The 27,301-nt window shown below is 49.1% G+C and overlaps 1 long non-coding RNA gene across 1 annotated transcript in view; it reads left to right on the top strand.

Annotated features, from left to right (window-relative positions):
- The window catches only part of LOC135040511 (uncharacterized), a 103,847-nt gene that overhangs the window by 28,708 nt on the left and 47,838 nt on the right, over positions 1–27,301 (top strand). Inside the window, exon 2 of the long non-coding RNA XR_010234406.1 lies at positions 18,494–18,759. This is a non-coding gene — a long non-coding RNA (uncharacterized LOC135040511). The remainder of the gene's footprint in view (positions 1–18,493; positions 18,760–27,301) is intronic.

Genomic DNA, 27,301 nt, shown 5'->3' with positions numbered 1-27,301 from the left:
ACAGCCTCAGTCACACACACAGTATACAGGTGTCATATATCACATTACTCAGCGTAGTCTCCTGGTGCGTCCTAGTCACATTGTGCTCCGTATACAGCCTCAGTCACACACAGTATACAGGTGTCATATATCACATTACTCAGCGCAGTTTCCTGGTGCGTCCTAGTCACATTGTGCTCCGTATACAGCCTCAGTCACACACAGTATACAGGTGTCACATATCACATTACTCAGCGCAGTCTCCTGGTGCGTCCTAGTCACATTGTGCTCCGTATACAGCCTCAGTCACACACAGTATACAGGTGTCATATATCACATTACTCGGCGCAGTCTCCTGGTGCGTCCTAGTCACATTGTGCTCCGTATACAGCCTCAGTCACACAGTATACAGGTGTCACATATCACATTACTCAGCGCAGTCTCCTGGTGCGTCCTAGTCACATTGTGCTCCGTATACAGCCTCAGTCACACACAGTATACAGGTGTTATATATCACATTACTCAGCGCAGTCTCCTGGTGCGTCCTAGTCACATTGTGCTCCGTATACAGCCTCAGTCATACACAGTATACAGGTGTTATATATCACATTACTCAGCGCAGTCTCCTGGTGCGTCCTAGTCACATTGTGCTCCGTATACAGCCTCAGTCACACACAGTATACAGGTGTCATATATCACATTACTCAGCGCAGTCTCCTGGTGCGTCCTAGTCACATTGTGCTCCGTATACAGCCTCAGTCACACACAGTATACAGGTGTCATATATCACATTACTCAGTGCAGTCTCCTGGTGCGTCCTAGTCACATTGTGCTCCGTATACAGCCTCAGTCACACACAGTATACAGGTGTCCTATATCACATTACTCAGCGCAGTCTCCTGGTGCTTCCTAGTCACATTGTGCTCCGTATACAGCCTCAGTCACACACAGTATACAGGTGTCATATATCACATTACTCAGCGCAGTTTCCTGGTGCGTCCTAGTCACATTGTGCTCCGTATACAGCCTCAGTCACACACAGTATACAGGTGTCATATATCACATTACTCAGCGCAGTCTCCTGGTACGTCCTAGTCACATTGTGCTCCGTGCACAGCCTCAGTCACACACAGTATACAGGTGTCATATATCACATTACTCAGCACAGTCTCCTGGTGCGTACTAGTCACATTGTGCTCCGTATACAGCCTCAGTCACACACAGTATACAGGTGTCACATATCACATTACTTAGCGCAGTCTCCTGGTGCGTCCTATTCACATTGTGCTCCGTATACAGCCTCAGTCTCACACAGTATACAGGTGTCATATATCACATTACACAGCGCAGTCTCCTGGTGCGTCCTAGTCACATTGTGCTCCGTATACAGCCTCAGTCACACACAGTATACAGGTGTCATATATCACATTACTCAGCGCAGTCTCCTGGTGCGTCCTGGTCACATTGTGCTCCGTATACAGCCTCAGTCACACACAGTATACAGGTGTCATATATCACATTACTCAGCGCAGTCTCCTGGTGCATCCTAGTCACATTGTGCTCCGTATACAGCCTCAGTCACACACAGTATACAGGTGTCATATATCACATAACTCAGCGCAGTCTCCTGGTGCGTACTAGTCACATTGTGCTCCGTATACAGCCTCAGTCACACACAGTATACAGGTGTCATATATCACATTACTCAGCGCAGTCTCCTGGTGCGTCCTAGTCACATTGTGCTCCGTATACAGCCTCAGTCACACACAGTATACAGGTGTTATATATCACATTACTCAGCGCAGTTTCCTGGTGCGTCCTAGTCACATTGTGCTCCGTATACAGCCTCAGTCACACACAGTATACAGGTGTCACATATCACATTACTCAGCGCAGTCTCCTGGTGCGTCCTAGTCACATTGTGCTCCGTATACAGCCTCAGTCACACACAGTATACAGGTGTCATATATCACATTACTCGGCGCAGTCTCCTGGTGCGTCCTAGTCACATTGTGCTCCGTATACAGCCTCAGTCACACACAGTATACAGGTGTCACATATCACATTACTCAGCGCAGTCTCCTGGTGCGTCCTAGTCACATTGTGCTCCGTATACAGCCTCAGTCACACACAGTATACAGGTGTTATATATCACATTACTCAGCGCAGTCTCCTGGTGCGTCCTAGTCACATTGTGCTCCGTATACAGCCTCAGTCATACACAGTATACAGGTGTTATATATCACATTACTCAGCGCAGTCTCCTGGTGCGTCCTAGTCACATTGTGCTCCGTATACAGCCTCAGTCACACACAGTATACAGGTGTCATATATCACATTACTCAGCGCAGTCTCCTGGTGCGTCCTAGTCACATTGTGCTCCGTATACAGCCTCAGTCACACACAGTATACAGGTGTCATATATCACATTACTCAGTGCAGTCTCCTGGTGCGTCCTAGTCACATTGTGCTCCGTATACAGCCTCAGTCACACACAGTATACAGGTGTCCTATATCACATTACTCAGCGCAGTCTCCTGGTGCGTCCTAGTCACATTGTGCTCCGTATACAGCCTCAGTCACACACAGTATACAGGTGTCATATATCACATTACTCAGCGCAGTTTCCTGGTGCGTCCTAGTCACATTGTGCTCCGTATACAGCCTCAGTCACACACAGTATACAGGTGTCATATATCACATTACTCAGCGCAGTCTCCTGGTACGTCCTAGTCACATTGTGCTCCGTGTACAGCCTCAGTCACACACAGTATACAGGTGTCATATATCACATAACTCGGCGCAGTCTCCTGGTGCGTACTAGTCACATTGTGCTCCGTATACAGCCTCAGTCACACACAGTATACAGGTGTCACATATCACATTACTTAGCGCAGTCTCCTGGTGCGTCCTATTCACATTGTGCTCCGTATACAGCCTCAGTCACACACAGTATACAGGTGTCATATATCACATAACTCGGCGCAGTCTCCTGGTGCGTACTAGTCACATTGTGCTCCGTATACAGCCTCAGTCACACACAGTATACAGGTGTCATATATTACATAACTCAGCGCAGTCTCCTGGTGCGTCCTAGTCACATTGTGCTCCGTATACAGCCTCAGTCACACACAGTATACAGGTGTCATATATTACATAACTCAGCGCAGTCTCCTGGTGCGTTCTAGTCACATTGTGCTCCGTATACAGCCTCAGTCACACACAGAATACAGGTATCCTATATCACATTACTCAGCGCAGTCTCCTGGTGCGTCCTAGTCACATTGTGCTCCGTATACAGCCTCAGTCACACACAGTATACAGGTGTCATATATCACATTACTCAGCGCAGTCTCCTGGTGCGTCCTAGTCACATTGTGCTCCGTATACAGCCTCAGTTAAACACAGTATACAGGTGTCATATATCACTTAAGTCAGCGCAGTCTCCTGGTGCGTCCTAGTCAGATTGTGCTCCGTATACAGCCTCAGTCACACACAGTATATAGGTGTCATATATCACATTACTCAGCACAGTATCCTGGTGCGTCCTAGTCACATTGTGCTCCGTATACAGCCTCAGTCACACACAGTATACAGGTGTTATATATCACATTACTCAGCGCAGTTTCCTGGTGCGTCCTAGTCACATTGTGCTCCGTATACAGCCTCAGTCACACACAGTATACAGGTGTCATATCACATTACTTAGCGCAGTCTCCTGGTGCGTCCTAGTCACATTGTGCTCTGTATACAGCCTCAGTCACACACAGTATACAGGCGTCATATATCACATTACTCCGCGCAGTCTACTGGTGCGTCCTAGTCACATTGTGCTCCGTATACAGCCTCAGTCACACACAGTATACAGGTGTCATATATCACATTACTCAGCGCAGTCTCCTGGTGCGTCCTAGTCACATTGTGCTCCGTATACAGCCTCAGTCACACACAGTATACAGGTGTCATATATCACATTACTCAGCGCAGTCTCCTGGTGCGTCCTAGTCACATTGTGCTCAGTATACAGCCTCAGTCACACACAGTATACATGTGTCACACATCACATTACTCAGTGCAGTCTCCTGGTGCGTCCTAGTCACATTGTACTCCGTATACAGCCTCAGTCACACACAGTATACAGGTGTCATATATCACATTACTCAGCGCAGTCTCCTGGTGCGTCCTAGTCACATTGTGCTCCGTATACAGCCTCAGTCACACACAGTATACAGGTGTCATATATCACATAACTCAGCGCAGTCTCCTGGTGCGTTCTAGTCACATTGTGCTCCGTATACAGCCTCAGTCACACACAGTATACAGGTGTTATATATCACATTACTCAGCGCAGTTTCCTGGTGCGTCCTAGTCACATTGTGCTCCGTATACAGCCTCAGTCACACACAGTATACAGGTGTCACATATCACATTACTCAGCGCAGTCTCCTGGTGCGTCCTAGTCACATTGTGCTCCGTATACAGCCTCAGTCACACACAGTATACAGGTGTCATATATCACATTACTCAGCGCAGTTTCCTGGTGCGTCCTAGTCACATTGTGCTCCGTATACAGCCTCAGTCACACACAGTATACAGGTGTCATATATCACATTACTCAGCGCAGTCTCCTGGTACGTCCTAGTCACATTGTGCTCCGTGTACAGCCTCAGTCACACACAGTATACAGGTGTCATATATCACATAACTCGGCGCAGTCTCCTGGTGCGTACTAGTCACATTGTGCTCCGTATACAGCCTCAGTCACACACAGTATACAGGTGTCACATATCACATTACTTAGCGCAGTCTCCTGGTGCGTCCTATTCACATTGTGCTCCGTATACAGCCTCAGTCACACACAGTATACAGGTGTCATATATCACATAACTCGGCGCAGTCTCCTGGTGCGTACTAGTCACATTGTGCTCCGTATACAGCCTCAGTCACACACAGTATACAGGTGTCATATATTACATAACTCAGCGCAGTCTCCTGGTGCGTCCTAGTCACATTGTGCTCCGTATACAGCCTCAGTCACACACAGTATACAGGTGTCATATATTACATAACTCAGCGCAGTCTCCTGGTGCGTTCTAGTCACATTGTGCTCCGTATACAGCCTCAGTCACACACAGTATACAGGTATCCTATATCACATTACTCAGCGCAGTCTCCTGGTGCGTCCTAGTCACATTGTGCTCCGTATACAGCCTCAGTCACACACAGTATACAGGTGTCATATATCACATTACTCAGCGCAGTCTCCTGGTGCGTCCTAGTCACATTGTGCTCCGTATACAGCCTCAGTTACACACAGTATACAGGTGTCATATATCACATAAGTCAGCGCAGTCTCCTGGTGCGTCCTAGTCAGATTGTGCTCCGTATACAGCCTCAGTCACACACAGTATATAGGTGTCATATATCACATTACTCAGCACAGTATCCTGGTGCGTCCTAGTCACATTGTGCTCCGTATACAGCCTCAGTCACACACAGTATACAGGTGTCATATCACATTACTTAGCGCAGTCTCCTGGTGCGTCCTAGTCACATTGTGCTCTGTATACAGCCTGAGTCACACACAGTATACAGGCGTCATATATCACATTACTCCGCGCAGTCTACTGGTGCGTCCTAGTCACATTGTGCTCCGTATACAGCCTCAGTCACACACAGTATACAGGTGTCATATATCACATTACTGAGCGCAGTCTCCTGGTGCGTCCTAGTCACATTGTGCTCCGTATACAGCCTCAGTCACACACAGTATACAGGTGTCATATATCACATTACTCAGCGCAGTCTCCTGGTGCGTCCTAGTCACATTGTGCTCAGTATACAGCCTCAGTCACACACAGTATACATGTGTCACACATCACATTACTCAGTGCAGTCTCCTGGTGCGTCCTAGTCACATTGTACTCCGTATACAGCCTCAGTCACACACAGTATACAGGTGTCATATATCACATTACTCAGCGCAGTCTCCTGGTGCGTCCTAGTCACATTGTGCTCCGTATACAGCCTCAGTCACACACAGTATACAGGTGTCATATATCACATTACTCAGCGCAGTCTCCTGGTGCGTCCTAGTCACATTGTGCTCAGTATACAGCCTCAGTCACACACAGTATACATGTGTCACACATCACATTACTCAGTGCAGTCTCCTGGTGCGTCCTAGTCACATTGTACTCCGTATACAGCCTCAGTCACACACAGTATACAGGTGTCATATATCACATTACTCAGCGCAGTCTCCTGGTGCGTCCTAGTCACATTGTGCTCCGTATACAGCCTCAGTCACACACAGTATACAGGTGTCATATATCACATTACTCAGCGCAGTCTCCTGGTGCATCCTAGTCACATTGTGCTCCGTATACAGCCTCAGTCACACACAGTATACAGGTGTCATATATCACATAACTCAGCGCAGTCTCCTGGTGCGTTCTAGTCACATTGTGCTCCGTATACAGCCTCAGTCACACACAGTATACAGGTGTCATATATCACATTTCTCAGCGCAGTCTCCTGGTGCGTCCTAGTCACATTGTGCTCCGTATACAGCCTCAGTCACACACAGTATACAGGTGTCATATATCACATTACTCAGCGCAGTCTCCTGGTGCATCCTAGTCACATTGTGCTCCGTATACAGCCTCAGTCACACACAGTATACAGGTGTCATATATCACATAACTCAGCGCAGTCTCCTGGTGCGTTCTAGTCACATTGTGCTCCGTATACAGCCTCAGTCACGCACAGTATACAGGTGTCATATATCACATTACTCAGCGCAGTCTCCTGGTGCGTCCTAGTCACATTGTGCTCCGTATACAGCCTCAGTCACACACAGTATACAGGTGTTATATATCACATTACTCAGCGCAGTTTCCTGGTGCGTCCTAGTCACATTGTGCTCCGTATACAGCCTCAGTCACACACAGTATACAGGTGTCACATATCACATTACTCAGCGCAGTCTCCTGGTGCGTCCTAGTCACATTGTGCTCCGTATACAGCCTCAGTCACACACAGTATACAGGTGTCATATATCACATTACTCGGCGTAGTCTCCTGGTGCGTCCTAGTCACATTGTGCTCCGTATACAGCCTCAGTCACACACAGTATACAGGTGTCATATATCACATTACTCAGTGCAGTCTCCTGGTGCGTCCTAGTCACATTGTGCTCCGTATACAGCCTCAGTCACACACACAGTATACAGGTGTCCTATATCACATTACTCAGCGCAGTCTCCTGGTGCGTCCTAGTCACATTGTGCTCCGTATACAGCCTCAGTCACACAGTATACAGGTGTCATATATCACATTACTCAGCGCAGTCTCCTGGTGCGTCCTAGTCACATTGTGGTCTGTATACAGCCTCAGTCACACACAGTATACAGGTGTCACATATCACATTACTCAGCGCAGTCTCCTGGTGTGTCCTAGTCACATTGTGCTCCGTGTACAGCCTCAGTCACACACAGTATACAGGTGTCATATATCACATAACTCGGCGCAGTCTCCTGGTGCGTACTAGTCACATTGTGCTCCGTATACAGCCTCAGTCACACACAGTATACAGGTGTCACATATCACATTACTTAGCGCAGTCTCCTGGTGCGTCCTAGTCACATTGTGCTCCGTATACAGCCTCAGTCACACACAGTATACAGGTGTCATATATCACATAACTCGGCGCAGTCTCCTGGTGCGTACTAGTCACATTGTGCTCCGTATACAACCTCAGTCACACACAGTTTACAGGTGTCATATATCACATTACTCAGCGCAGTCTCCTGGTGCGTCCTAGTCACATTGTGCTCCGTATACAGCCTCAGTCACACACAGTATACAGGTGTCATATATTACATAACTCAGCGCAGTCTCCTGGTGCGTTCTAGTCACATTGTGCTCCGTATACAGCCTCAGTCACACACAGTATACAGGTGTCATATATCACATAACTCAGCGCAGTCTCCTGGTGCGTCCTAGTCAGATTGTGCTCCATATACAGCCTCAGTCACACACAGTATATAGGTGTCATATATCACATTACTCAGCACAGTATCCTGGTGCGTCCTAGTCACATTGTGCTCCGTATACAGCCTCAGTCACACACAGTATACAGGTGTTATATATCACATTACTCAGCGCAGTTTCCTGGTGCGTCCTAGTCACATTGTGCTCCGTATACAGCCTCAGTCACACACAATATACAGGTGTCATATCACATTACTCAGCGCAGTCTCCTGGTGCGTCCTAGTCACATTGTGCTCTGTATACAGCCTCAGTCACACACAGTATACAGGCGTCATATATCACATTACTCCGCGCAGTCTACTGGTGCGTCCTAGTCACATTGTGCTCCGTATACAGCCTCAGTCACACACAGTATACAGGTGTCACATATCACATTACTTAGCGCAGTCTCCTGGTGCGTCCTATTCACATTGTGCTCCGTATACAGCCTCAGTCACACACAGTATACAGGTGTCATATATCACATAACTCGGCGCAGTCTCCTGGTGCGTACTAGTCACATTGTGCTCCGTATACAGCCTCAGTCACACACAGTATACAGGTGTCATATATTACATAACTCAGCGCAGTCTCCTGGTGCGTCCTAGTCACATTGTGCTCCGTATACAGCCTCAGTCACACACAGTATACAGGTGTCATATATTACATAACTCAGCGCAGTCTCCTGGTGCGTTCTAGTCACATTGTGCTCCGTATACAGCCTCAGTCACACACAGTATACAGGTATCCTATATCACATTACTCAGCGCAGTCTCCTGGTGCGTCCTAGTCACATTGTGCTCCGTATACAGCCTCAGTCACACACAGTATACAGGTGTCATATATCACATTACTCAGCGCAGTCTCCTGGTGCGTCCTAGTCACATTGTGCTCCGTATACAGCCTCAGTTACACACAGTATACAGGTGTCATATATCACATAAGTCAGCGCAGTCTCCTGGTGCGTCCTAGTCAGATTGTGCTCCGTATACAGCCTCAGTCACACACAGTATATAGGTGTCATATATCACATTACTCAGCACAGTATCCTGGTGCGTCCTAGTCACATTGTGCTCCGTATACAGCCTCAGTCACACACAGTATACAGGTGTCATATCACATTACTTAGCGCAGTCTCCTGGTGCGTCCTAGTCACATTGTGCTCTGTATACAGCCTGAGTCACACACAGTATACAGGCGTCATATATCACATTACTCCGCGCAGTCTACTGGTGCGTCCTAGTCACATTGTGCTCCGTATACAGCCTCAGTCACACACAGTATACAGGTGTCATATATCACATTACTGAGCGCAGTCTCCTGGTGCGTCCTAGTCACATTGTGCTCCGTATACAGCCTCAGTCACACACAGTATGCAGGTGTCATATATCACATTACTCAGCGCAGTCTCCTGGTGCGTCCTAGTCACATTGTGCTCAGTATACAGCCTCAGTCACACACAGTATACATGTGTCACACATCACATTACTCAGTGCAGTCTCCTGGTGCGTCCTAGTCACATTGTACTCCGTATACAGCCTCAGTCACACACAGTATACAGGTGTCATATATCACATTACTCAGCGCAGTCTCCTGGTGCGTCCTAGTCACATTGTGCTCCGTATACAGCCTCAGTCACACACAGTATACAGGTGTCATATATCACATTACTCAGCGCAGTCTCCTGGTGCATCCTAGTCACATTGTGCTCCGTATACAGCCTCAGTCACACACAGTATACAGGTGTCATATATCACATAACTCAGCGCAGTCTCCTGGTGCGTTCTAGTCACATTGTGCTCCGTATACAGCCTCAGTCACACACAGTATACAGGTGTCATATATCACATTACTCAGCGCAGTCTCCTGGTGCGTCCTAGTCACATTGTGCTCCGTATACAGCCTCAGTCACACACAGTATACAGGTGTCATATATCACATTACTCAGCGCAGTCTCCTGGTGCATCCTAGTCACATTGTGCTCCGTATACAGCCTCAGTCACACACAGTATACAGGTGTCATATATCACATAACTCAGCGCAGTCTCCTGGTGCGTTCTAGTCACATTGTGCTCCGTATACAGCCTCAGTCACGCACAGTATACAGGTGTCATATATCACATTACTCAGCGCAGTCTCCTGGTGCGTCCTAGTCACATTGTGCTCCGTATACAGCCTCAGTCACACACAGTATACAGGTGTTATATATCACATTACTCAGCGCAGTTTCCTGGTGCGTCCTAGTCACATTGTGCTCCGTATACAGCCTCAGTCACACACAGTATACAGGTGTCACATATCACATTACTCAGCGCAGTCTCCTGGTGCGTCCTAGTCACATTGTGCTCCGTATACAGCCTCAGTCACACACAGTATACAGGTGTCATATATCACATTACTCGGCGTAGTCTCCTGGTGCGTCCTAGTCACATTGTGCTCCGTATACAGCCTCAGTCACACACAGTATACAGGTGTCATATATCACATTACTCAGTGCAGTCTCCTGGTGCGTCCTAGTCACATTGTGCTCCGTATACAGCCTCAGTCACACACACAGTATACAGGTGTCCTATATCACATTACTCAGCGCAGTCTCCTGGTGCGTCCTAGTCACATTGTGCTCCGTATACAGCCTCAGTCACACAGTATACAGGTGTCATATATCACATTACTCAGCGCAGTCTCCTGGTGCGTCCTAGTCACATTGTGGTCTGTATACAGCCTCAGTCACACACAGTATACAGGTGTCACATATCACATTACTCAGCGCAGTCTCCTGGTGTGTCCTAGTCACATTGTGCTCCGTGTACAGCCTCAGTCACACACAGTATACAGGTGTCATATATCACATAACTCGGCGCAGTCTCCTGGTGCATCCTAGTCACATTGTGCTCCGTATACAGCCTCAGTTACACACAGTATACAGGTGTCACATATCACATTACTTAGCGCAGTCTCCTGGTGCGTCCTAGTCACATTGTGCTCCGTATACAGCCTCAGTCACACACAGTATACAGGTGTCATATATCACATAACTCGGCGCAGTCTCCTGGTGCGTACTAGTCACATTGTGCTCCGTATACAGCCTCAGTCACACACAGTTTACAGGTGTCATATATCACATTACTCAGCGCAGTCTCCTGGTGCGTCCTAGTCACATTGTGCTCCGTATACAGCCTCAGTCACACACAGTATACAGGTGTCATATATTACATAACTCAGCGCAGTCTCCTGGTGCGTTCTAGTCACATTGTGCTCCGTATACAGCCTCAGTCACACACAGTATACAGGTGTCATATATCACATAACTCAGCGCAGTCTCCTGGTGCGTCCTAGTCAGATTGTGCTCCGTATACAGCCTCAGTCACACACAGTATATAGGTGTCATATATCACATTACTCAGCACAGTATCCTGGTGCGTCCTAGTCACATTGTGCTCCGTATACAGCCTCAGTCACACACAGTATACAGGTGTTATATATCACATTACTCAGCGCAGTTTCCTGGTGCGTCCTAGTCACATTGTGCTCCGTATACAGCCTCAGTCACACACAATATACAGGTGTCATATCACATTACTCAGCGCAGTCTCCTGGTGCGTCCTAGTCACATTGTGCTCTGTATACAGCCTCAGTCACACACAGTATACAGGCGTCATATATCACATTACTCCGCGCAGTCTACTGGTGCGTCCTAGTCACATTGTGCTCCGTATACAGCCTCAGTCACACACAGTATACAGGTGTCATATGTCACATTACTCAGCGCAGTCTCCTGGTGCGTCCTAGTCACATTGTGCTCCGTATACAGCCTCAGTCACACACAGTATACAGGTGTCATATATCACATTACTCAGCGCAGTCTCGTGGTGCGTCCTAGTCACACTGTGCTCCGCATACAGACTCATCTCTTCCCCACCTCCCCACTTGACCTGCTCTGCTTCCTCTCTCCCTCTGCCTATTTCCATCTTGCCCACCTCCTCACTCTCTCCCTCTGTCCCCTCTGCCTTCAAGCATACTCTCCTCTCTCCTATTCTATGAAGTCCTACCCTTGATCCACACACTCTCAACTACTGACCCATCTCTCGTCTCCCTTTTGCCTCTTGATCGTATTATATACCACCGCCTTACTGCGTTCCTTTCCTCCCACTCACTGCTGGACCCATTCCAGTCTGGCTTCCGTCCTCTCCACTCCAATGACACCGCCATTACGAAAGTCTGCAATGACCTCCATGTTGCCAGATACAAGGGCCGCGTCTCTCTGCTGCTTTTACCAGTGTGGACCTTCCTCTCCTCCTGCAATGGCTTCACTCCCTTGATCTGCGTGATGGTTATAATATTATAGGTCGACAGTCAAAACGTTGTCAGGTTCTAAAGTCGACATGGAAATGGTCGACGTCTGTAAAGTTTGACATGAGATTTTCATGTTTTTGTTGTTGTCAGATCTTACCTTGCAGCATGTTTCAGTCGCCATGCGTCGGCCAAGGTGCATCGCTACTCTACCACAGAGCTCTGCACAGGTTACTATTCCTAATCATAGTCCACGTGGATGGTAAATTATGAAAAAATAAAAGGGAATGAAAAAAACTTGGTCATTGTCATGTAGATCATTTGAACCTTTTGATCGATGTTAACCATTTGGTGTTGACCTTTTTAACTGTCAACCTATTATCCAGATACCCTGCATGATACTGCCCTCTCCTGGCTGTCCTTCTACCTCTGTGACCGTTCCTTCTCTGTCTCCTCTCATGATGCTACCCCCCCCCCCCCACTTCCACTAACTGTAGGTGTTCCCCAAGGCTCTGTTCTTGGTCCTCTCCTTTTCTCTCTCTATACGTCCTCTTTAGGTAAACTCATTAGTTCTTTTAACTTCCAATATCATCTCTATGCTGATGATACTCAAATCTACCTCTCCTCCCCTGATCTCTCCCCTGCTCTCCTCACTCGTACCTCCAACTGTCTCTCTTCCTGGATGTCCCAGCGCTTTCTTACACTCAACATGTCTAAGACCGAGCTGATCATCTTCCCTCCCTCCCACAAGCTCATTATCCATTGATGACACAACTATCTCCTCTAGCCCCCAAGTGCGCTGTCTTGGAGTAATCTTGACTACTCCCTCTCCTTCACACCTCACATTCATCACCTTTCACAGTCCTGCAGCTTCCATCTTAGAAATATCTCCAGGATCAGACCCTTTGTCACCCAGGAAGCCACCAAGACCCTCATCCACTCACTGGTCATCTCCAGACTGGCCTCCTTGCCAATTACCTCTCTCCACTCCATTCTATCCTCAATGCTGCTGCCCGGCTCATCTTCTTCACCAAACATACTACACCAACCTCCCCTCTCCTACAAGCCCTTCACTGGCTTCCCTTCACCCTCCAATTCAAGCTTCTCACACTCACTTTCAAAGCCCTCACCGGGTGTGGTATGGTATGCCGGCGGCTGGGCTCCTGGTGACCAGCATACCGGCGCCGGAAGCCCGACTGCCGGCATACCGACAGCGTGGCGAGCGCAAATGAGCCCCTTGCGGGCTTGCTGCGCTTGCCACGCTGCTGGCACGGTGGCGCACTACGCGTGCCACGTTGTTTATTCTCCCTCCAGGGGGGTCGTGGACCCCCACAAGGGTGAAAAACTGTCGTTATGCCGGCTGTCGGGATTCCGGCGCTGGTATACTGTGCGCCGGGATCCCGACAGTCAGCAACCTGAAGACCACCCACTCCTCTCCCAGTTACATCTCTGACCTTATCTCCTCTCCGCTCCGCAATACATGCCACCTCTCCTGCTGACTGGTTGCTCCTATCAGCTTCCTGAGCAGCCAGCCAGGAGCTGTAAGATTGGCGCTGCCAAATGGTATTAGTTCCATCAGCACTCTGTACCCCATGAAACTAACTGGCATCTCCCATTGCCCCCTCTTTCGCTTAGGGCCACCTTCTGCCGCTGAATTCAGCACTTACAATTTCCCATTAGGATATGTTTTGTAATGACATGGATGGTCATTCCGAGTTGTTCGCTTGTTGCCATTTTTCGCAACGGAGCGATTAGGTGGAAAATGCGCATGGTACGCAGCGCGCATGCGTTCAGTAATTTAACACAAAACTTTGGAGATTTGCACAAGCTCGAGCGACGTTTTTTCATCGCTCGAGTGATCGTAGTATGATTGACAGGAAGTGGGTGTTTCTGGGCGGAAACTGGCCGTTTTATGGGTGTGTGCTAAAAAACGCAGGCGTGTCAGGCTAAAACGCAGGAGTGGCTGGGCAAATGGGGGAGTGGCTGGCCGAATGCAGGGCGTGTTCGTGACGTCAAACCAGGAACTAAACGGACTGAAGTGATCGCAATCTGTGAGTAGATCTGGAGCTACTCAGAAACTGCAAGGAATTATTTAGTAGCAATTTTGCTAAGCTAAGATACACTCCCAGAGGGCGGCGGCCTAGCGTGTGCAATGCTGCTAAAATCAGCTAGCGAGCGATCAACTCGGAATGACCACTATGAAGCCTAATTCAGACCTGATCGTAGATGTGCTAAATTTACACAGACATGCGGAGGGACGCCCAGCACAGGACTAGTCACCCCGCATGTCAGCCCCCCCCCCAGCACAGAGCTAGTCACCCCTCATGTCAGCCCCCCCCCAGCACAGGGCTAGTCACCCCGCATGTCAGCCCCCCCCCCAGCACAGGGCTAGTCACCCCGCATGTCAGCCCCTCCCCAGCACAGGGCTAGTCACCCCGCATGTCAGTCCTCCCCCCTCCCCAGCACAGGGCTAGTCACCCCGCATGTCAGTCCTCCCCCAGCACAGGGCTAGTCACCCCACATGTCAGTCCTCCCCCCTCCCCAGCACAGGACTAGTCACCCCGCATGTCAGCCCCCCCCCAGCACAGAGCTAGTCACCCCTCATGTCAGCCCCCCCCAGCACAGGGCTAGTCACCCCGCATGTCAGCCCCCCCCCCAGCACAGGGCTAGTCACCCCGCATGTCAGCCCCTCCCCAGCACAGGGCTAGTCACCCCGCATGTCAGTCCTCCCCCCTCCCCAGCACAGGGCTAGTCACCCCGCATGTCAGTCCTCCCCCCCCCCCCCCAGCACAGGACTAGTCACCCCGCATGTCAGCCTCCCCCCCACCCCCCCAGCACAGAGCTGGTCACCCCGCATGTCAGCCCCCCCCCAGCACAGGGCTAGTCCTCCCCGCATGTCAGCCCCCCCCCCCCCCCCAGCACAGAGCTAGTCACCCCGCATGTCAGCCCCCCCCCCCCCCAGCACAGAGCTAGTCCTCCCCACATGTCAGCCCCCCCCCCCCCCCAGCACAGAGCTAGTCCTCCCCGCATGTCAGCCCCCCCCCCCCCAGCACAGGGCTAGTCCTCCCCGCATGTCAGGCCCCCCCCCCCCCCCAGCACAGGGCTAGTCCTCTAGTCCTCCCCACATGTCAGCCCCCCCCCCCCCCCCCTCAGCACAGGGCTAGTCCTCCCCACATGTCAGCCCCCCCCCCCCCCCAGCACAGGGCTAGTCACCCCGCATGTCAGGCCCCCTTCAGCACATGCAGACTTTTGTGAGGGCAGTTTCAATGAAGAGGATGGAAGCCAGACCAATATGGGTCAATCAGGGAGTGGGAGAAAATGAGCGCAGTAAGGCGGTTGTATACAATTTTCTCGAGTAGTTTGGAGGCAAAAGGGAGGAGAGAGGTGGGTCGATAGTTGGAGAGAGTGGATCAAAGGTAGGTTTTTAAGAGTAGAGCAGACAAGGTCATGCTTGAAGGCAGAGGGGGCAATGCTTCATGAGAGGAAGAGTTTAAGGTGGGCAAGATGGGAACAGTCAGGAGGGGATATGGTCAAGTAGGGAGGTGGATCTTATGAAGGCCATTGATTTCCAGTCACAGGGAAAAAAAGAAGTCCAATTTGGTGAGATGGGTGGTCAGGGAAAAGAGGGAACAGGCTGTTAAGGGGCCTGTTGGGAAGTGACGTCCTGACGTATGGAGTCAGTTTTGGATGTGAAGTACTGTAGGTGGAAAAGTCAAGGACAGAGAGTGAAGAAGCTAGTCAAGGTGGGGTGGGCAGAGGAGGGAGTTGACAGTAGCAAGGAGACATCAGGGATTAGAAGATTGGGTTGAAGTATGCCTGTTTAGATTCAGAAAGGACAGCACTGTAGGATAAGAACATGAGTTTGAAATGGAGGAAGTCTGCCTTAGAGCGTGACTTCCTCCACTGTGAGCATTTTTGCAGCTATCTAATGATTTTGGAATGCCTGGGATGAGGTGTTGATCTGTGAGGATGAATAGTGGTTGCTGGAGTAACTGAGTACAGAGCAGAAATAAGGGAGGCATGCATAGGAAAGTGGTTTGTTCAGGGCAAAAGAGAAAGAAAATAGGAGAGAGAAGTGAGTCGAGCAGGGTGGAAAAGGAAATGGTGCTGATGGCCTTAATGTTTTGCTTAATGATGGGTCCCTTAGGCAGAGGTGGAGAAGCAAAGAGGGATCAGTTAAAAGAGAGCAGGTGATGGTCAGAGACGGGGAATGGGGAGTTGGAGAAGTCACAAATACAACGGTGGGTGAAGACCAGATCAAGTGAGCACACATTTACATGGGAGGGTGAGGAGGTTCACTGTGAGAGACCAATGAAGGTGTAAGGTTAAGGCAGTGTTTTTCAACCACTGTGCCGTGGCACACTAGTGTGCCCTGAGCAGTCTCCAGGTGTGCCGCCATACAAGCAGAGCCAGGCCTGTCGGTGTTTTGCTGCTACTGAGGCCCTGAAACGATCAATACTGGTGGGTTTAGTGTTTGCAGAGCCAGTTCTAATTTTGGGCCTGGGCAGTGTTGGGCTCTTCTGGCTTTCTCAGATGTGGCTCAGGCGTTACCTATGGAGAAGCTGCGACATGACATCCTAGGACACGCAACTGCACCATGCATCACCATTATATTTAAGTGTGCCTTGGCAATATTTAAATCTTGTTTAGTGTGCCGTGAGTTGTAAAAGGTTGACAATCTCTGGGTTAAGGAGTTTAGAGGCAGAGGATTCTGTGAGGATATCTATTGGGATATTGAAATCACCTAAGATAATGGAGGGAATGTCTGAAGTAAGTGATTGTGAGCCAGAAAGCAAAGTGATTAGGAAATTTGGTGGGAATGCCAGGGGGGTGGTAAATGACAGCTAATCGAAGGTGAACAGGTTGGAGGAGGCATATAACATGGTCCTCAAATGTAGAAAATGTAAGGGAAGGTTTTGGTGCTATAAATTGGTAGGAGTAACCAGACGGTAGAAGGACCCCAACACCACCACATCAACCACCGGGCTGGGGTGTGTGTGAATGTGAGGCCCCCAGCAGAAATAGCAGCAGAAGTGGTGTCAGAGGGGGAAACCCAGGTTTCAGTAATGGCTGGGAAATTCAGGGAGTTTGAGATGAAAATGTCATGGGTGAGGACTATTTTGTTATAGACAGATCTGGCATTCCAGGGGGCACAGGAGAGATGGAGAGAGTTTGTGGGAGAGACGTGAATGGGTGAATGAGATTATCAGAGTTGCTGTTGCGTTGAGGTTAGGATAACTTGGAGGACAGGGATGATGAGAGAGTAGTGATGATGCGGGTGCTTCAGCTAGGAAGGGAAACTGCAGGTGTTGGGCAGGGAAGGAGTTCAGTGTGATGTAGATGGAGGTGTCATGAGATGACAGGGAGGGAAGGGAGGGAGCTGGGCTGAGGGGTGTTGTAGTAGGACCATGGTAGGGCAGAGGTGAATGAAAGTAGATTAACAGTAGAGGAAGGGAAGTGGAGGGGAGACACAGGAGGGAGAGAGGAGGAGGTGTAGGAGACTAGGAGAAGGACATAGGTGGGAATGGGGCAAGATACAGGATTAGGTAGACATTGAGTGGTGGGGGAAGTAAAAAAAAAAAAAACCTGGACATAGTGTGGAGTAGGTAAATAAGGGAGGAAAACTGGAACTAGGAGTGGAGGCTGTAAGAGAAACTGAAGTAGGTTTGCAGAAATGCAGATGAGTGCAGTGTTGGTAACAGTAAGCTCATCAGCAGTAAATGCAAATAGGAGTGAAATAGAAGCGTAGATAATATGGGTGTAGGAAATTATTTTGACTGTGTAAGAAAATAAGAGTTCTGGTAGACTTACCATGGTTAACTCCATTTCTTCGAATGTCCATAGACTCCACAGGAATACCATGTGGTTGAGGTACTTTGGAACGAACCATGCACCAAACAGTTAAAGCTTTTCGGTCCCAGAATGCACTGGGTCCCCTCGCCTATAATCCCTCCCCAGCCCCAGGCCATTCAGTTTAGCAAACAAGCCCAAGACAGGAGTAGGAGAGATGAGAAGGAAGAATGGAACACTCAGGAAACACACTCATATTAGAAGAGAACTAGTGACCGATTAATAATAGTAATACCCACAAGCCAGGTGCGTCAGGGTGGGAGCTCTGTGGAGCCTATGGAACTCAAAGAAATAGAGTTTACCATGGTAAGTCTACGATAACTCTTATTTTCTTCTTCAGGGTTCATAGGCTCAACAGGAATACCATGGGGATGTCCTAAAGCAGTATCCCGTAAGAGAGGGGACACTCCTGAGCAGGAAGGAGAACCAGTCGCCCAAATACAGCATCCTGGGAGGTAAAGGTATTGAATGAATAGAAATGGATGAAAGTATGGACTGAAGACCACGTGGCTGCTCTGCACAACTGTTCGGCAGATGCTCCACGACTAGGCACCCATGAAGGCCCCACAGACTGAGTGGAATGATCCTTGAGCACCACAGGAACAGGTAAATCCGCTTCCATATATGCTTGAGCAATAGTCATTTGAAGCCATCTAGCCAAGGTCTGCTTGTTAGCAGGCCAACATCTTTTGTGAAAACCATACAAAACAAAAAGAGCATCAGATTTACGGATAGACTTCGTTCGCTCCACATAAATCTGAAGTGCTTGCACCACATTCAGCAATATATCACTTGTAGAAGGGTTTGGAGATTGAAAGGCTGAAACCACAATTTCTTCATTAATATGAAATTTGGAGACCACCTTAGGAAGGTATCCAGACCGGGTGGTCTTCAGGTTGCCAGCGCCGGGCTCCCGACGACCACCATACCGGCGCCGGCGTACCGACAACTTTTCTCCCTCTTGGGGGTCCACGACCCCCCTGGAGGGCCTGCGCATACCCGCAAGGGGCTCCTTTTCGCTCGCCAAGCTGTCGGTATGCCGGTGGTCCGGATTCTGGCGCTGGTATGCTGGTCGCCGGGAGCCCGACCGCTCGCAACACATACTACACCCTCCAGACCTGGTCCTGAGGACAGCTCTGTCTGGATGAAATATCAAAAAAGGAGAGTGACATGAAAGTTCCTCTAAATCAGACACTCTGCGAGCAGAGACAATAGCCAGGAGGAAGAGATTATTTACAGTCAGTCCAATGGTTCAAACAGAGCTGCTTGTCACGCCTGTAGAACCAAAGACAATTCCCACTGAGTCACCGGAGGGACAAATGGAGGCTGAATACGAAGAATCCCCTGAAAGAGAGTTTTGATATGTGAAAGAGAAGCAATTTTTCTCTGGAACCACACGGACAGGGCAGATACCTATACCTTGAGGGCAGGGCCGGTGCTAGGGTGTTCGGCGCCCCCCTGCAAACTATAAATTTGCGCCCTCCCATATTCGCTCCGGGAAAAGGGGTGTGGGCTCACAAGTAAGGGGCATGACCACACAATAGTACCCCCATTTAAAATTACGCCACAATGTAGCACAATCTTATTCCTCTTATACATAATGCCCCACCCGTAGTAGTAGCGTCATATGTAATGCACCCCAGTAGTAGTAGTATCCTTATACATAATGCCCCCCCAGTAGTAGTAGCATCCTTATACGTAGTGCACACCCAGTAGTAGAAGCGTCCTTATACGTAATTCCCCTCTAGTAGTAGTATCGTCCTTATACGTAATGCCCCCCCCAGTAGTAGTAGCGTCATTCCGCGTAATGCCCCCCTGTAGTAGTAGCGTCCTTATACGTAGTGCACCCCCAGTAGTAGTAGCGTCCTTATACGTAGTGCACCCCCAGTAGTAGTAGCGTCCTTATACGTAGTGCACCCCCAGTAGTAGTAGCGTCCTTATACGTAGTGCACCCCCAGTAGTAGTAGCGTCCTTATACGTAGTGCACCCCCAGTAGTAGAAGCGTCCTTATATGTAGTGCACCCCCAGTAGTAGAAGCGTCCTTATATGTAGTGCACCCACAGTAGTAGAAGCGTCCTTATATGTAGTGCACCCCCAGTAGTAGAAGCGTCCTTATATGTAGTGCACCCCCAGTAGTAGAAGCGTCCTTATATGTAGTGCACCCCCAGTAGTAGAAGCGTCCTTATATGTAGTGCACCCACAGTAGTAGAAGCGTCCTTATATGTAGTGCACCCCCAGTAGTAGAAGCGTCCTTATATGTAGTGCACCCCCAGTAGTAGAAGCGTCCTTATACGTAATTCCCCCCTAGTAGTAGTATCGTCCTTATACGTAATTCCCCCCTAGTAGTAGTATCGTCCTTATACGTAATGGCCCCTCCAGTAGTAGCGTTGTTTCACAAAATGCCCCCCCAGTAGTAGAAGCGTCCTTACATGTAATGCCCCCCCCCCCAGTAATAGCGTCATTATATGTAATGCCCCCCAGTACTACCATCCATAAAGTGCGCGTACACAGACATACCTCACACACACACATATATACACACACATACACACCCACCATATACACACACACACCGTATGCACACACACACACACACCGTATGCACACACACACACACACACACACACACACACACCATATACACACACACACACACACACCATATATACAAACACACACTTCTCTCTCACCCTCTACTTACCTAAGCCAGTCTCCCTCGGTACAACAGCCTGGTCCGTGTAGCCCCGCCCCCTTCTGGCCCATTTAGCTCCGCCTCCTTCCGTCCCGTTTAGCTCCGCCCCCTTCCGTCCCGTACACAGCCGCTGCCACACAGGTGAGGGGAGGGAGGGAGGAGGCTTTTCACGCTGCAGGCTCCGCTGCCAGTGACTGTCACAGTCATACAGTGACAGACACAGCAGCAGCAGGGGGGCCAGGACGGCGCAGCAGGGAAGGGATGCAGAGCAGGGGGAGCGCCTCTCCGTCCCAGCGCCTCCCTGCACTGCATCCCTTCGCTGAGCGGGTAGCGCCGGGCCTGCTTGAGGGACACTAGTCGAAGACCTAAGTCCAATCCTGCTTAAAGGAAAGCAAGTACTCTTGCCACTCTGAAAGTAGGATTGTAGTTCCTTGGCAAACACCACTGGAAATAAGTGTGCCAAATCCTGTAATAAATCCTTGCTGAGACAGGCTTGCATGATTTAAGCATTATCTGGACAACCAAGATCGAGAAGCCCTTAGATTTTAAAAGGGATGTTTCAAGAGCCACGCTCTCAAAGACAGCTGAGCCAGGTCCTTGTGTAGACACGGACCCTGTGTTAAAAGATCCTGCCTTAAAGGCAATCTGAGAGGAGCGTTGATTGACAGACCCTGCAGGTCTGCAAACCAGGGCAGCCTCGAAAGAAGTGAAACTGGAGGGAAGATGTACAGTGCATCCGGTAACTATTCACAGAGATTCACTTTTTCCACATTTTGTTATGTTACAGCCTTATTCCAAAATGGAATAAATTAATTTTCCCCCTCAAAATTCTACACACAATACCCCATAATGACAATGTGAAAAAAGATTGTTTTGAGATTTTTGCAAATTTATTAAAAATAAAAACTAAGAAATCACATGTACACAAGTATTCACAGCCTTTGCTCAATACTTTGTTGATGCACCTTTGGCAGCAATTACAGTCTCAAGTATTTTTGAATCTGATGCCACAAGCTTGGCACACTTATCTTTGGGCAGTTTCGCCTATTCCTCTTTGCAGCACCTCTCAAGCTCCATCAGGTTGGATGGGAAGCGTCGGTGCACAGCCATTTTCAGATCTCTCCAGAGATGTTCAATCGGATTCATGTCTGGGCTCTGGCTGGGCCACTCAAGGACATTCAGAGTTGTCCTGAAGCCACTCCTTTGATATCTTGGCTGTGTGCTTAGGGTCGTTGTCCTGCTGACAGATGAACCGTCGCCCCAGTCTGAGGTCAAGAGCGCTCTGGAGCAGGTTTTCATCCAGGATGTCTCTGTACATTGCTGCATTCATCTTTCCCTCTTTCCTGACTAGTTTCCCAGTTCCTGCCGCTGAAAAACATCCTCACAGCATGATGCTGCCACCACCATGCTTCACTGTAGGGATGGTACTGGCCTGGTGGTGAGCGGTGCCTGTTTTCCTCCAAACATGACGCCTGGCATTCACACCAAAGAGTTCAATCTTTGTCTCATCAGACCATAGAATTTTGTTTCTCATGGTCTGAGAGTCCTTCAGGTGCATTTTGGCAAACTCCAGGCGGGCTGCCATGTGCTTTTTACTAAGGAGTGGCTTCCACCTGGCCACTCTACCATACAGGCCTGATGGATGGATTGCTGCAGAGATGGTTGTCCTTCTGGAAGGTTTCTACTCTCTCCACAGAGGAATGCTGTAGCTATGACAGAGTGACCATCGGGTTCTTGGTCACCTCCCTGACTAGGGCCCTTCTCCCATGATTGCTCAGTTTAGACGGCCAGCCAGCTCTAGGAAGATTCCTGGTGGTTCCGAACTTCTTCCATTTACGGATGATGGAGGCCACTGTGGTCAATGGGACCTTCAAAGCAGCAGATATTTTTCTGTACCATTCCCCAGATTTGTGCCTTGAGACAATCGTGTCTCGGAGGTCTACAGACAATTCCTTTGACTTCATGCTTGATTTGTGCTCAGACATGTACTGTCAAGTGTGGAACCTTATATAGACAGGTGTGTGCCTTTCCAAATCATGTCCAGTCAACTGAATTTACCACAGGTGGACTCCAGTTAAGCTGTAGGAACATCTCAAGGATGATCAGTGGAAACAGGATGCACCTGAGCTCAATTTTGAGCATAATGGCAAAGGCTGTGAATACTTATGTACATGTGATTTCTTAGTTTTTTTATTTTTAATAAATTTGCAAAAATCACAATAACTTTTTTCACGTTATCATTATGGCGTATTACGTGTAGAATTTTGAGTGAAAAAATTAATTTATTCCATTGTGGAATAAGGTTGTAACATAACAAAATGTGGAAAAAGTGAAGCGCTGTGAATACTTTCTGGATGCACTGTATACCAGCTTGAAATCCCCCCATACTGTCAGAGCATCTACAAAGGCAGCTGAGGGATCCCTGGTCCTGGACCCGTGTCCTGGTAGTTTGTGGTTGTGGTGTGATCATCTTTGTCTTGGCTCTGAGAAGATGATCATGACAAAATCAGGTGCTGCAGAGGTCTGGGGTGAAATTGGGCTTATTCCACTATGTTGAAGGTGGAGACCATGGATCCCAGGACTTGCATGACTGAGTGTATGGACACCAGCGTTGAAGAAAACTGCACAGAGAGTGGAGTATCTGGTCTGCCGGCAGACAAATCCTGAGCCTGATAATCTAGGATGGCTCCCAGATGTAATATTCTTTGAGACGCAGCCAGGGCGGATTTCCTCCAGTTGATAATCCAACTGCCCATCTGCAGACAGGCAGTGGTCACACAAATGCTGTTGCAGACTCTCCGGAGACCGAGCCAGAATCAGTAGGTCATCTAGGTAGTGGAAAATCTGGATTCCCTGTTGTCTGAGATGTGCAGCCATGACTGCTATCATCTTCGTAAAAACCTGAGAGTCATACAGAGTCCAAAGGGCAGTGGTCAAAACTGATAATGCTTATGAAGAATGGCAAACCTGTGGTAATGCTGATGGATGGCATTGATAGGTACATGCTTGTATATGTATATGTCCTGAATGTCCAGGGAAGCCATAAAATCACCAGGTTCCAGTGCCAGGACAATGGAACGGAGGGTTTCCATGCAAAACTTGAGCACTCGGAAAAACTTGTTGAGAGCCTTGAGGTTGAGTATGGGTCGAAAATTGCCACTTGGTTTGCACACCAGGAACAGTGTGGAGTAAAACTCTGTCTGTTGTTGAAGTGATGGAAATGGTATTCTAATTCCTGACTGTAGAAGGGCATGAATGGCCTGTTGCAGAGCCAATGACCTGAGAGGATCTGCTGGAGGGGCCGTACAACAAAAGTGCTGCGAAGGACGTCTCTGAAAGGTGAGAACGTATCCGTGAGAGACCACTTCCTGCACCCAGGTGTCTGTGTTAGTCTGACGCCAGGCCTCTGCAAAGTGAAGAAGTCGCCTCCCAGAAGGAGGCCCGTTCCGTTAGGCAGAGGGTTTGTCATCCGGTTTTGAAGCCGGACGTCTGGCAGCCAAAGATTGCTTTGTTCTTGGCTTACCGTTATAGGAACTGAACTGATTGGAAAAAGTCTGCCTCTTGGCCTTTCCCTATGGCCGAAAGGACATAAAGGATGATGCCTTGGTCTTAGAAGCCGCAGCCATAGGCAGGAAGGCTGTTTTGGAAGCTGCTACAGTGGCTACCATTTTGTCTAGCCCAGAGCCAAACAAAATCTCTCCTGTAAGAGGCAGTGATTCCAATGCTTTCTTGGAATTGGTGTCCGCCTTCCAAGAGTGAAAACCAGAGCACCCTTCTAGCAGCTATAGAAGTTGCTGATACCTTGGAAGTAAATATTCCTGTATCCAAGGCTGCTTCCCCAATATATGAGGCTGCCTCTTTGATAAAAGAAATATATAAGAGCTGTTCCCGGGTAGCCTGCGCAGAGAGACTGCCTTCCAGTGTTCTACCCAGCCCTCAATGGCTTTTGCTACCTGAGCAGTAGCCATGGCTGGATGAGTAATAGCATCTGCCTGAGAAAACTGGTTCTGAGGAAAATCTCTATTTTCCTGAGACTGTTGAGGAAACCCATGTTGTAGAGTCAGAGTAGGCATGGGGAAGTATTCTACTAACTGAGACATAACCTGAGACAAAGTAGCCACCCATGGTGGTTCTAGGACAGGTGGCAGAGTCACCGCATTGAGTGACAGTGCAGCATAACACCTCAGAGACCATCTTGCACAAAGTCCTGGGAGTCTAACTTGACTGATTGGGTCATGCAAGAAACCAGATTCCAACTTGTCCTTAGAGGCCTTGCCTTTGGACATAGTTAAACACACATGCATAATAATATTGAAATGTGACATCACTCACAAATCACAAGTAAAATGCCAGGTACAACATAACCCTTAACACCTTGGAATAGGAGGTATAATAAATACAGCAGAGTCTGAACGCAAACAGCAGTAGATAGCAACATGTCACACACAATGCGTATAACACTGGGCACTGACTCAACTACGCAACCTCAGAGGATGGCAGGATAAGTGCTGTATAACCCAGGGAAAGGTATATACGGAGACTGGACCCGTCCTCCTGAGACCTCTGAAGCCAGCACTGAGTGTCTCACTGGGGGAGGAGGATGGCAGGATAAGTGCTGTATAACCCAGGGAAAGGTATATACAGAGACTGGACCCGACCTCCTGAGACCTCTGAAGCTAGCACTGAGTGTCTCACTGGGGGAGGAGGGGGATGGCAGGATAAGTGCTGTATAACCCAGGGAAAGGTATATACAGAGACTGGACCCGACCTTCTGAGACCTCTGAAGCAAGCACTGAGCGTCTCACTGGGGGAGGAGGAGGGCGGCACGATAAGTGCTGTATAACCCAGGGAAAGGTATATACGGAGACTGGACCCGTCCTCCTGAGACCTCTGAAGCTAGCACTGAGTGTCTCACTGGGGGAGGAGGAGGATGGCAGGATAAGTGCTGTATAACCCAGGGAAAGGTATATACGGAGACTGGACCCGACCTCCTGAGACCTCTGAAGCCCACACTGAGTGTCTCACTGGCGGAGGAGGGCGGCAGGATAAGTGCTGTATAACCCAGGGAAAGGTATATACAGAGACTGGACCCGACCTCCTGAGACCTCTGAAGCCAGCACTGAGTGTATCACTGGGGGAGGAGGAGGATGGCAGGATAAGTGCTGTATAACCCAGGGAAAGGTATATACGGAGACTGGACCCGACCTCCTGAGACCTCTGAAGCTAGCACTGAGCGTCTCACTGGGGGAGGAGGAGGATGGCAGGATAAGTGCTGTATAACCCAGGGAAAGGTATATACGGAGACTGGACCCGACCTCCTGAGACCTCTGAAGCTAGCACTGAGTGTCTCACTGGGGGAGGAGGAGGGCGGCAGGATAAGTGCTGTATAACCCAGGGAAAGGTATATGCGGAGACTGGACCCGACCTCCTGAGACCTCTGACGCTAGCACTGAGTGTCTCACTGGGGGAGGAGGAGGATGGCAGGATAAGTGCTGTATAACCCAGGGAAAGGTATATACAGAGACTGGACCCGACCTCCTGAGACCTCTGAAGCCAGCACTGAGTGTCTCACTGGGGGAGGAGGAGGATGGCAGGATAAGTGCTGTATAACCCAGGGAAAGGTATATACGGAGACTGGACCCGACCTCCTGAGACCTCTGAAGCCCACACTGAGTGTCTCACTGGCGGAGGAGGATGGCAGGATAAGTGCTGTATAACCCAGGGAAACGTATATACGGAGACTGGACCTGACCTCCTGAGACTTCTGAAGCCCACACTGAGTGTCTCACTGGGGGAGGAGGAGGATGGCAGGATAAGTGCTGTATAACCCATGGAAAGGTATATACAGAGACTGGACCCGACCTCTGAAGCTAGCACTGAGTGTCTCACTGGGGGAGGAGGGGGATGGCAGGATAAGTGCTGTATAACCCAGGGAAAGGTATATGCGGAGACTGGACCCGACCTCCTGAGACCTCTGAAGCTAGCACTGAGCGTCTCACTGGGGGAGGAGGATGGCAGGACCCAGGACTTACCAGGACGAAAACAGACGGAAACAACCCACCGACAAAACAGAAAACATCATCCTATCCTTTCATTCCCAATCATCTGTGTATTTCAGCGTATGTAAAATTTTATCAACTAAAAACCTCATGACCTCTAAGAACAAAATGCAACCAATTTGGTAGACAACTATATACATTGTGATTTACATGTGATTGTACATACCTGTTTGTCACTTTGCTCTATAATGCACAGTTAACATACAGCAGAACACCACCAGTAAATAGGCACCTGCACTTTTAACTTGAACAGGTAAAACCCTACACTCTCAGCCTAGAAAACACTGGTTTCATCTCAAACTAACTATGTTCCACAAATTGATTTTCTGCATTGCTCTTCATGGAGTATTCATAAAGGCCATTGCATCATTCAGTCTCCCAGCAACTCAGCCCTCTG

This window comes from Pseudophryne corroboree, unplaced genomic scaffold (assembly GCF_028390025.1).
Source record: "Pseudophryne corroboree isolate aPseCor3 unplaced genomic scaffold, aPseCor3.hap2 scaffold_740, whole genome shotgun sequence".
NCBI classification, from domain to species: domain Eukaryota; kingdom Metazoa; phylum Chordata; class Amphibia; order Anura; family Myobatrachidae; genus Pseudophryne; species Pseudophryne corroboree.
The sequence above is the reverse complement of the archived record's forward strand: the minus strand, read 5'-3'. Positions and strand labels throughout refer to the sequence as shown.